Source organism: Equus przewalskii, chromosome 19 (genome assembly GCF_037783145.1).
Source record: "Equus przewalskii isolate Varuska chromosome 19, EquPr2, whole genome shotgun sequence".
Lineage (NCBI taxonomy): Eukaryota > Metazoa > Chordata > Mammalia > Perissodactyla > Equidae > Equus > Equus przewalskii.
In genome coordinates this window covers 51,680,825-51,692,382 of record NC_091849.1, presented here as the reverse complement: position 1 = coordinate 51,692,382, position 11,558 = coordinate 51,680,825, and the positions used below count along the sequence as shown (strand labels likewise).

Genomic DNA, 11,558 nt, shown 5'->3' with positions numbered 1-11,558 from the left:
CACTCCCACACCTGTGGATTCTGCAAACCTCAGCTGGACTATTCCAGACTGCCCGTGTTCTTCCACTTGGCTCCGCTGAGCAGCCCAGCTAAAGCGAACTCTGAAGATATTTTATCCTCTGCGGCATTTTGGCTTAAAAAGGATTTAAATCAAGATGCTTCCCTAGGGAGAATGTGGAATTTAAAGCCAGCCCCAGTGAGGTTTTGATCTTAACCAGAGAGTCTTCTGTGTTTCCAGGATTCTCCCAACCGAATAGATTCCCAGTGACTCTGTTGGCTTTCCTCTCCCAAGGCCGCAGAGCAGGAGTGGAAAATAACACAGATCCCTAATCCCAGAGACAGCTGGGGTGTGAACGACGCTTTTATGAGATACTATTAAAGCGCGTGAGAAAGTAGTTAACGAGGAAATAGGCTCAGTTCTTAATCTCCTTGTGTTGTATTTTTGCACTTTTAGCAAATACACCCTCGTCCTCCAGTTCCAAAAGCACGTTGTTTTAACCCCTCCATTTTCTTTCCTTTGATTTTGGCAAAACATCACCAGGAATAATAAATATTTCACAGTCTTTACAAGTTAAAAATATAGGTGGGAACATTTTGATTGATTTATTAAACAAGACTGACATGGGGAAACACCAACACCAACAGTTTCTCTCCCTCGCCTCTCCCAGGCCCTTGAAAACTCAGGCTGTCCCTACGATTTCTCTAGTCACTCATAGCTAATGCAAACGTCCTCACTCCAGAGACGTGACACTCCAGGCCCCTCTCAGAGTCCAAAAGGGCATGAGATGTCACGTTGCGCCTTCCCATCCTCCAGGGAGGCCTGGCCCTGGGCGGGTGGCCAGCCCTGCAGAAGCAAGGGCAGGTCAGGGGCTCTCCTCCTGCACCCCCGGCCTGTCCCCTCCTCCTCTGCCAGCTTGCTCACCTGTGTTGAGCCGATCCCTGTGGTGCTGAAGAGAGACGTGTGAGGGGAAGAGGAAGAGCGAAAGAGGAAGGAAAGTTCCCCCCAACTGGCACTATTGTAGGCTGGCTTCGTGCATCTGGACCTGGCGACGGGGTAAAGCCAACAGTTGCTCTCACGGTGCTTTCGTGGGTGTGTTGGCAAACCCCATCATCAGTGTAGACTTTCATCCTGAGGTTGTCTTGACCCAAGCATATGCATTTCTATCCTGGCTGGCTGCTTGAAGTTCCTCAAAACCTGGTCCTATCTTCAGCTTCTCCCTGTATGAGCCCCTCCAGGTGGTCCCCTGGACAAGACTTGAGCCGGCCCCATGCTCCATCTCTCACCTGCAACCAGATCTCATCCAGGAGAACACTCAAGACAAATTCTGGGAGGTCTGGTCCATCCCAACCCCAGAGCAGTAGCCTTCGCTTAGCTGCCCAGCTAGTCTCTGGACCATTAGCTTTCTCAAAGGGGTGTCCATCTTCAGTCCACTCTGAGCCTATAACTCTAAGAGGCACACATCTAGCTCTCCAGGGTGGTACTGCTGAAGCCCCTCTTGGAGGACTTGAAGAGAAGGGCAGACATCCTGCACCCCTCCTCTTGGCGGGTGCTGGTGGGAGAAAGGGAGATTCACAGTACACTCGCAACTCTCTACATATCCTTCCCCGCTCTCTGATCTCCTGACATTTCACACCCTTGGCGCAGGAACGAGGTTTAGACATCATCAGTCCAGCTCTGAGCCACTAACTTTTCCCAAGTCCTACAAAAGAGGATGCTCTCTCTCACCACTCACTTTCACGTTGATCATCTTAGGATCTCAGGCAAAAGTGTCACTTAACAGCCCATCTCACCAGGTAATGAGCAAGGAAACTAGACATGCATGCAGGGTAACGGGGCAGACAACATCAGAAAAGAAATGAGAGAGTAAGAGAATCCCAGCAGGAGGTGGTCTGAGCAGCCGTGTGTCAAGGCAGAGCACTGCAGGTGTCAGTGCAAGCCTGAGTCAAGACACAGGAAAAGATGTTAACTGCAGATACAGGGAGAAGCAGCAGCTGATTCTCAGGGATAGGATTTCACAACAGGTGTGATGTGAAGAGGAATAAGTTAAACATAAATAAACATGAGCAATTATATACTTAGCATGCAGTCCTCCTTTTTTTTCTTTTTGAGGAAGATTAGCCCTGAGCTAACATCCACTGCCAATCCTCCTCTTTTTGCTGAGGAAGACTGGCCCTGAGCTAGCATCTGTGCCCATCTTCCTCTACTTTATACGTGGGATGCCTGCCACAGCGTGGCCTGACAAGCAGTCTGTATGTCCGCACCTGGGATCCAAACCAGTGAACCCCAGGCTGCCAAATCAGAACGTGTGAACTTAACCACTGTGCCACCAGGCCAGCCCCTGGTCCTCCTTTTATCATTTCTAAATGAAGTGTTCTATGCCACTCTCTGATTTTATAAAGATTATGTTTCATAGGTAAAGATATTAATTTAATTACTGGTATCGACAGAAGAGGGGAGTTACTCACTGAGTCAGGCATGATCCTGGGGGAACAGAAACCGACAGCATAGGGGCCCTGCTCACGAGCAGTTCATTTCTTAGCAGGGGAAGCCTAGAAAGGCTCGCTAGCAGAGGAGACCCTGGGCCTAAGCTGTGACAGATGATGGGGGGCAGCAGGGGCATCGTGTCGGAGAGCTGACGCCAGCCAGAGGGAGCTGCACCAACAAAAACCTCTCAGAAGGTCAAGAGAGCCTGTGGCGGAAGCTGAAGAGGTAGGCATGGGGCAGCTACATCAGGGGCTGTACGGAGGCTCAAATGATACAGACGTTTCTGCCTGTCTCACAGTACAACCAACACGTGTGGACGGTATAGGGCAGGGGGCGGCAGCCTGGGAGCCAAATCTGCCACCTGTTTTGTAAATAAAATGCTACCAAAACATACATCTATCATTGCTAATCCTTAGGAGAACCCTGTATCATAAGCACCGTTGTGTTCACGATGCAGATGGAGAGATGAAGCTCAGGGATAAGTAGTCAAGGACACTCTTTGGGTCTCACATTAATTGTCACTCAGTCAATAAAGCCTTCTCTGATTCTCCCATAACACCCCCTGTTTCTCCCTCACAGCTCTTCTGCAGTTCTGAACATCAAATCCTGCCTAATAACGTGACTTGTAAGGTCCTGTCTGTCCTGTTTGCAGTTATCTTCTGGGTCTCACGGTGCTCAGCACATAACAGGAACTCAGTAAATAGGAGTTAACGATTGACAACTTCAGCTGGTGCGTGAGGCGCTAAGCCGCGATCTGAACCTGGGTCAGACTTCTCTCCGCCTACCGGCCCACCTCCTCCGGAGTCGGCTACTGCTTTCTGGGCACCGTTTCTCTTCTCGGCCTCCAGCCCATCTCCTCACCATTCAGACCCTTGCAGCTTCTCTGTCTTTTCCTTCACGACTCTCCCTGTCTTCCCATCCTTCTTTCTTGCTTCTGTATCCCTTTCTTGATCAGCTGCATCTTCTCCTCTTACGAACGGCCTAAAATCAATCACAAGTCAAGATATTAGCACAGTCAGAAAAACTAAAACATCAAAACAAAATAAAACAATAAAGCCAAAGCCTGGAAAGTAATGACTGTTGCTTTATTTTGAGAGATGTATTCCCGAAGATTCATAGACTTCCAGATTCACAGAATTCAAGTTTAGTTTTTCCATAGCAATAAATTTAAATTAGGGAGATGTGTTCCCAGAGAGAGTAAAAGTACGAACATGGTAAGCTCAGGGCCTCATTAGGACGGGACTGATACAGTAGCTGCATCTCCAACATTTTTCCATTATGCTTTTCTGGTTATACACAAGTTTTTTGCTCATTTCACAGTATGCCTGTTTTACTCTGCCTTATATTTTCTAAGCATCAGCACTAATATTTCGCAGAGAATTTTCTCAATTACGAGGCAGTTGTTGGTCTTCTCTGCAATGCCTGATCACACCTCTGTTCCACATTTTGATCCGGAGGCACGTTTTCCAGCAGCAGCACCAGCAAGTAGTAAATGCTTGCATAACATTGTTACACAACATCAAAAAAAAAATGCTAAACTTTCTTACGGGGAAATTCCTTGCAGAATTACGGATGCTCCTAAATACCAGTGTGGTTCACATGATCCTGATGAGGAGAGCAGCTATTTCTGTTTACAAGGTAACTTTTGCCACAAAATGCAAATAGCCCAAATCTAGTCTACAATTTACTCCGCCAGCACCCTTTTCTGGATGGGCCTGGGGGATGATTAGAATTGCCCAATTTTTTCTGTGCATAAAATGAGACAATTTTATGTGGCATTGTTTGAAACACACATAAAATGTAACTGTAGCTATTTGATAAAAATCAAAGAGGCCATGCCATTTAGAACTTTTTAGCAGAGTAAAAAGGATCATTTATTTCTCCTGGCATATCTCTAGCTGAATGCTGACTGTATGTACTGACTTTGTATTTTTTAAGTTGATGATGGAGAAACAGAGGCTGCAGAGAATCAAGAAAATGGTGCAACTATCTGCCATTTTGCAAAACTACTTGTTAAATAGTCTCTAAGAAAAACTAAAACAATTCGACCTCTCCAGCCCCTTGATTAGCTAAAACTATTAGTAACAAAATGTGTCATCAGTGGTTTAGTCCTGACTTAAGAGGTGGAAAATAGAAAAAATAGGTGGAAAATAATTTCTGATCACTGGATTAGAAATTAGACTATGTAACAACCAGAAAGAGGAGGAAAAATATAAACTATATACTTCAGGCTGAGAAGACAATGTAGGGCATTCGAAGTCAGGATACAGTTTAATAAATCAATGATTCCTAACCTCCTGTCAAGACATACAATAAATGCTAATAAAAAGTGAGTTTAAGAAAAACTGAATCCCTAAAGACACAAACTTTCAATTCTAAGATGAATAAGTCCGGGGATGGAAAAAAAAAAAAAGTCCCAGAAAAGAAATTATTTAAAATGGAACAAATAGAAATAACCAGAATGTTTAAGATCACTGGAGTAGACCCCATATCTGTAGTGGGCGTTGCCATGTACAGCCCAGACGCCCCTTGCAGAACCAGGTGCTCATTGCCCAGCTGTCGAGTGGGTTGGCTGCCGACTGCTCACCCCTGAGTCCCCGCCAGGAACTGAACTCCACTCAAGGGAGCTGCCTTGCCCACGTTTATGCCTGCTTTCCAGGGGCAGCTGCTTCTTGCCTCGTTTGGGCTCCCAAGCCTCCAGTTGGATGGGCTGCAGCCTCTGTGGCAATTGCATTGAGTTCAGCTTCTCCCAGCGTCCACTCCTGCTTTCCTCACTCCCTCATCAGCCTTGCTGCTGACAACACTCCCCAGTAAACCTCTGCATGCATTTCTCCAGCTCAGAGTCAATTTCCGGGGGCCTCACCTGGCAGCAAGAAAGCAAAAACTGGAAGAAAAGTGTTTTTTAGTATAAGTCTTCACGTTGTAATCCGGAAACTACAACTTCCCTATTGCCAGTCAAAGACTGCAAAGCAAAGATTTCAGATGGCTGCAGGCAGAGCAACGAGCAGCCACAAGAAGGCTGTGCAACCCTCAGAAGAGGGGCAGGGCTGAGAGTCAAGAAAGTTTACAGGGAAGTTTATCTCAGCCGTAGTTCTGAAAAATCCCCAGTTTCGTTAGGCTGACTCTATTCTACCGGAAGTGCTGTCACCCTGAGAAGCAGGCAGACGTCTCCAGGGATTAACTCGACGTCACGCATAAACGTGATGGAGGAACCTAGGCCAAACAGATGACCAAGTGGCAAGGAACACGGAGATCTCCCCTGAGATGGAGAGGTTTTGGTGAGGCTTCTTCCTTGATCTTTCACAGGGCAGAGAAAGCCCGAATGTGACTCTCATTCCATAATGATAGCTTTCTTCCAAAAGTGCAATAGGTACCGTGAAACTGTATTTCCGCTTCAAAAAGTTAATTTTCACCATAGACCTGTGAAGTAGGCAAACATCTTTGCCCCTCTTTTGTAACCATCCTCTTTACCTCCCTACATGTCCTATTTCTAAATCCATTCTCCTCTCATCACCACCCCTTCCTCACCCCATCAACACTCACAAACACCCAAGACATCTCACTTTTCCCTTTTTTCCTCCCCGCTTCACCTCGTTAATGAGTTTCCTACAACACAACTTCTCACTACTTGAACCATACCATAGACGCCAATCAACTGCTAAGAAGCCTCCTAGGGGCTTCATCAACCCTCTGCCTGTTTTATTCAATTTGTCTACTCCCACCTTACTCCCTGCTACAGACCCAAGAGGCTGGAGGAGCTTGTACTTCTCTGTACCATCACCACCCCCATTTGGCATTTGATTTGAAGAGTTTTGCAAACACTGGGGCCAAGAGTCCTTGGAAGTGGCCATTGGAAGAGTTAAACAGGCCAGTCCAAGCACAAGAGCTGCCACTGTGGACAAGTCAATTATCCTATTTACGTCCTAGTTTCCTATCATTCACATGTGGATAACACCACCAAGCTCTTAGTGTTCTGAGAATTAAAACTGAATTGAACTAGTGTACATACTGAAGCCTGGACAGTGTCTGACACATAATAGCAGGCACTCGGTAAAGGAAAGCTATTATCTCTTCTTCTCATATTGATGATAAAGCCAGGCAATTCCCCATGAGTGTGGGCTGGGCTTAGTGACTCATTCTAACAATTGAGTATTGAAAGAGAAACATCAGAAGAGGAAATGTCAGAACTTTACAATGGAGAAACCTCATTCTGTCAGAGACTCTTGCACAAAAACCCAACTGGCTTTCATTTTGGTTGTGCTCTTGGCTTTGTCCTAGATCAGGTCCGTGAGTTTCAACTCAGCTCCCAAAGTCTCCCCTGACTTTGACCCAATGCAGGTCTCTGGGAATGGAACCTGGAGCCAACCTCATTTGCTGCAAGAGTACAGTGTGAAGGTTCCAGAATGGAGACAGATTTTGGAGTCGGTAGCATGAAGAGGAAGGATGGGATCACTCAGGTAAAATGCACACAGGAGGAACAGAAAGCTGAAGGTAGAATATTGGGGATTATCAAAATTATGGGGATAAGGGAGGATAGGAAGAGATATGCGAGGAGAAGCAGAGAAAAGTGTCAGAGAAAGCGAAGGCAGAAGGGTTCTAGCTGTAGAACGGGACCCATCAGAGAGTCAGGAAATCAATTCACTTGGTTGTGACCAGCACTGGAAAAGAATGAAACTGGAAACATCAGAGTTCCTTGCATATAGTTAAGGATGAGTAGTATGTCGGGAAACTTTAGTTTTGGCTGTGTATATATACCTGTTTACTGGGTTGCTATGTAAAACTTTCCTTCTTAAGTTGAGTTGCAGTCAAAAAAGTTGGAAAACCACTGAGGTAGAAGTTCCAAGCAAGAGGGAGCTGTCCACAGGGCCAAATGCAGCAGACAGGACCGGAAAGGCAAGAACTGAATCCAAATGTCCATTGGAGCACGAGCTAACACTACGGTGGTAATCATTTTGCAGTACATAGAAATGTATCAAATCAACATGCTGTACACCTTAAATTTACACAATGTTATATGTCAATTATATCTCAATAAAGCTGGAAAAAAGTGTCCCTCGGATATGGCAACATGGAGGTCTGGTGACATGGCCAGAATAGTTTCCACAGTGTATTGGAGGAAGAGTGCTCACAGTACTGGGTAGAGAACTGTGTGGGAATTTAGAAGGAGAGAGAACAAGAACAGACCTCTTTTTCAAGAAACTTGGCAGAGAATAAGGGAAACGAGTAGTTACGGAGGGGACTGAAGATCAAGGTTGATTGCTTAGTTAAGATGGGATTTGAACAGGTTGATACAAAGCTGAAGATATAGGGCAAAGTGGATTGTTGATGCAGCAAGCTCTAAGAAAGAAAGGGTGAAAAGAGTGGCTGGAAGAGCTAGTTGTGACCAAGAAGTGAAGTCTGGGGAAAGGAGAGAGAACAGGACACACGTGGCATGGGAACTCTGGCGGTTCACTCGTGAAAGCCTGCATTTCCCTCATAAAATAAGGCAGGCAACTCAGACAGGATCTAAACGTGCTATCTTAATTTTGTAAATATTGTAGCTCTCTCTACAAGACGCTAAATAACTTCAACTATGGAGACTATGAGTCAGGTATAGATATTGCCCAGCCAGGTCTAGAATTGTAGCGGAGCCCAGGAGGGGTGCCGAAGGTATGCTCTGGCCCCTGAGCTGTCTGAGAAGGGAGGGCCTGGGCATGTGTGGCAGACGACCCCAATGTTGACAGAGCAAGTGGTAGGACAGGTTTTTCTGTCGGCGGTGGGGACCAAGGTGCAGGATGTCTGAGTTCAGCCCACAGGGGATGCCAGTGCATCCAGGGGAGTGTCTGCCTGTGATAAGCCGGTGATATGTCCAGCGCCCTCTGGTGGCAAAAAGTACCAGTGGGGCCTAGTGACCAGAAGCAGACAGACACCCCTGTAAACTTCTTCTGTAAAGGGTCAAATAGTAAGTATTTTAGGCTGTGAGGGCCATTTTGTTTCTGTACATAAACAAATGAGCATGGCCGTGTGCCAACAAAATTTTATTTACGCAAACATACGCAGTGAGCCATAGTGTAAGGACCCCTGCACTTGAGTATTTTAATAGGAATACTATAAAAAATTTTGATATTGTCTCCAAACCAAATCGTGGCTCAGAGAAGGGCATCATTTAGATAGCGATCACTACACTAGACAAGTCTTAAAAAGGCACTTCTTTCAAAAATATATGATAAATGATTAGCACTACTATTCAGATCTCTAGGAAAGTTGTTTTATGGTATATATAATTTTGCTTTAGATGATAAAGAGGGATATCATTTAAAATTTACATATTGATCTATATATTACTGTACATTTCCATACTAGGTCCCATTGGAGGGCCATCCCTGAGGAGACAAGGAGGAATAATGGATTTGGGGAGAGTCAAGAAAACCCAGACCAGCTGAAATAAAGCCCCTTGACTTCGCGTCCTAAGGACCCTGAGATGATGGTTGCGCTGCGTGAAAAACACAAGTGGGGTCTGGGATCCTGAAACTTTGGGAAACATCACACTTGGGAGATTTCCTCCACAGCCCAGGGATAACAGCAGAGTGTGAGTTTGGAGATTTTGGCAGGAGTGTCAGGCACAGATACACAAATGAGTAAGACACGGTTCCTGCCATCGGGCAAGTCAGGGAGCGTTAAATGTATTCTGACCACGTCTGGCCATCAGCATTTCCAGTCTCCCTGTGGGCACTCCCCCACAGGTAGGCACAGTTCCGACTTCTGTCAGCACTTCCTCTACTCTCATCAGCTTGTACATGTTGACAAGAGGAGCCTAAAGCCCAGGGCTCAGCTGAAGAGAACGAAATGCTCTTATGCCTGTCTGTGGAACAAGTGTGTGCACACTTCAGGAGAGCAAAAAGAATTGGTGATCATTGAAAGCCCTACTATGTGTCATCTTTGTCATCTAATTCTCTAAAAAGTCTTGGAGTAGATAATATTCCCATCTTAGAGATGAGTTAACTCAGACTTGGGGAAATTAAGTAAAACCTTTCAAGGTTGCAAAATTAAGTATGTGCCAAAGCTGGATTTAAATCCAGCTCTCCTTAACTCAAAAGCTTCCGCTCCCTCCAATACACTAGAACAGCGGCTCTCCACATACAGTCCCTGGGTCAACAGCAGGACCAGGGAACTTGTTAGAAATGCAAATTCTCTCACCCCAACCCAGAGCTTCTGAATCAGAGACTCTCTGGGTGGGACGCAGCAGTCTGCTTTAACACAGCCACCAGGGGATTCTCATGCACTCTCACGTTTGAAAACCACCGTGAGAGACCGCCTCCAAGAAAAAGAGGATTCTGGGGTGGGTGCCAGGTTATAGGACAGGAAGCAAGAATAGACTTGACCCCACTGAGCAGCCCTAAACAAACCTGAGGAGAGAAGGGAGCAGACAAGGCAGCCGGGAACTGATTTCCTGGCCGCCCCATGTCCAGCTCTTTACAGAGCAAGGCAACCCCATCACGAGAAGCTGTGAAGAGAGGGCAAGAATTCTAAGAGAGCTTCATCATATTCTGTGACATCGTTTCCTCTCACAATCTATGTGCTACACGGAATTGCTATACTGAGATGGGGAATAAGAGGTTAGGTAATTGGCCCAGGGTCAAGCTACCACAAGTGACAAACCCTGGGTTTCCAAAGGACTGCCTCTGCCCAGGTCCTGGGGGCACACGCCCTTGATCCGATGGCGGACACCACACAGAAGGAAATGAAGACTGGCAGCCACTGATGTGAGGGAGTCAAAAGCAATCAGGTGTCTCATCTACCTGGTGATGTTTTTACACTGCACACCTTTTGGGTGTCTAGGAGAACACACGGTGGATGTGGGTTACCTAACACCTGTCAGGGCCCTATAAAATGCCTCCCCAGCGCATCTGCCCTCATGTGAGAGAGAGGCAGAGCCAGGACATAACTCCCATAGTCCATCTATGGCAATGCTCCCTGACCCTCAGACATTCCAAAATGATTAAAACCAAGAGTAACCCCAACTAACAGACCCAGCCCACAGCTGTTCTCGAAACTTCCCAAACCAACGCCGAAACTTGCCCTACCCATTATGCCTCCGGGCCAATGGGCAGGACAAAAATTCAGGAAGAACGTTCAGTGCCCAGACAAGTATGCATGTTGTTTTGTTTTTCCAAGCAGTACTGATGGATGTTTAAACAAACAAGGCTCAGACCTACAACTGAGGAAGGGCTGGAAGCAGCAGCCAGGTATGTGACGATGAACACCGGACCCTCGGGGGCCAGGCAGGAACAAACTGTGTCCCAGGAGAGCCCAGTGCCCTTAGGGGCACAGAAGTGCTGTCCCAGAGAGTTCTTGGGCATCCTTTTACAAGCAGCAAGACCTCATTTATGACTTACCTTGAGAAAGCTCCTAAAGAGAAGCATCCGTAAATTCTCTTCTCCTGCCATCAGGTATGGGGCGTCCTCTACTATGCCCTGGTGCAAGCCGGGTTTCTTGCCAGGTAAAGACCGCATATGGGGCCTCCTCTTTCTACAGCCAGGGCGGTAAGGGCCAGTTTCAAACGAAATGAAACACTGCTTAGTCACACAAGCTTTTGGATTCTTCCTGTTTTCCGCTTCAATTAAATGATAGTTCCTAAACGGGAGCAATCATTACTTGTCAAATCTTTCACAACAACACTTTTTAAAAGGAGGATCTTAAATAATGAATCATGAGTCATCTTTCTTATTTCCCCCAAACTGCACTGGGGTCAAGTTGCAGCACCATTGATTTCCAAGGGTTCATTATCTGTCTCTCCTCCAAGGGGAGGCTATTAAAGGGAGTGAGGATAAAAACCATTCCTAACCCATTAGCTCACCCTAGGGCCACCTGCCAATAAAGCGCTCCCAGAGAGCAGGTTATTAAACTGTCACTTCAGTCAATGTTTAAAACATCTCAATATTTTTCTGGTCACCCACTAAACAATTTCTCTCCCAAGTTTCTTGAGATTTGCACAAGTTTTCTCAAGTTTCTTGAGAGGGCAGCACAGAGATCCCATGAACATTTTCATAGCACTTACCACAGGACAGCATGACACAGGGTGGGCAGGGGGAGGG

At 46.3% G+C, this 11,558-nt stretch overlaps 1 long non-coding RNA gene across 1 annotated transcript; it reads right to left on the bottom strand.

The window, feature by feature from the left end:
- Positions 1-562: 562 nt before the first annotated feature.
- Positions 563-11,248, bottom strand: LOC139077521 (uncharacterized). Its single transcript, XR_011530130.1, has 2 exons — positions 10,860-11,248; positions 563-3,465 (listed from the first exon to the last, which is right to left on the bottom strand). It is a non-coding gene; the product is annotated as an uncharacterized lncRNA (long non-coding RNA).
- Positions 11,249-11,558: the final 310 nt, after the last annotated feature.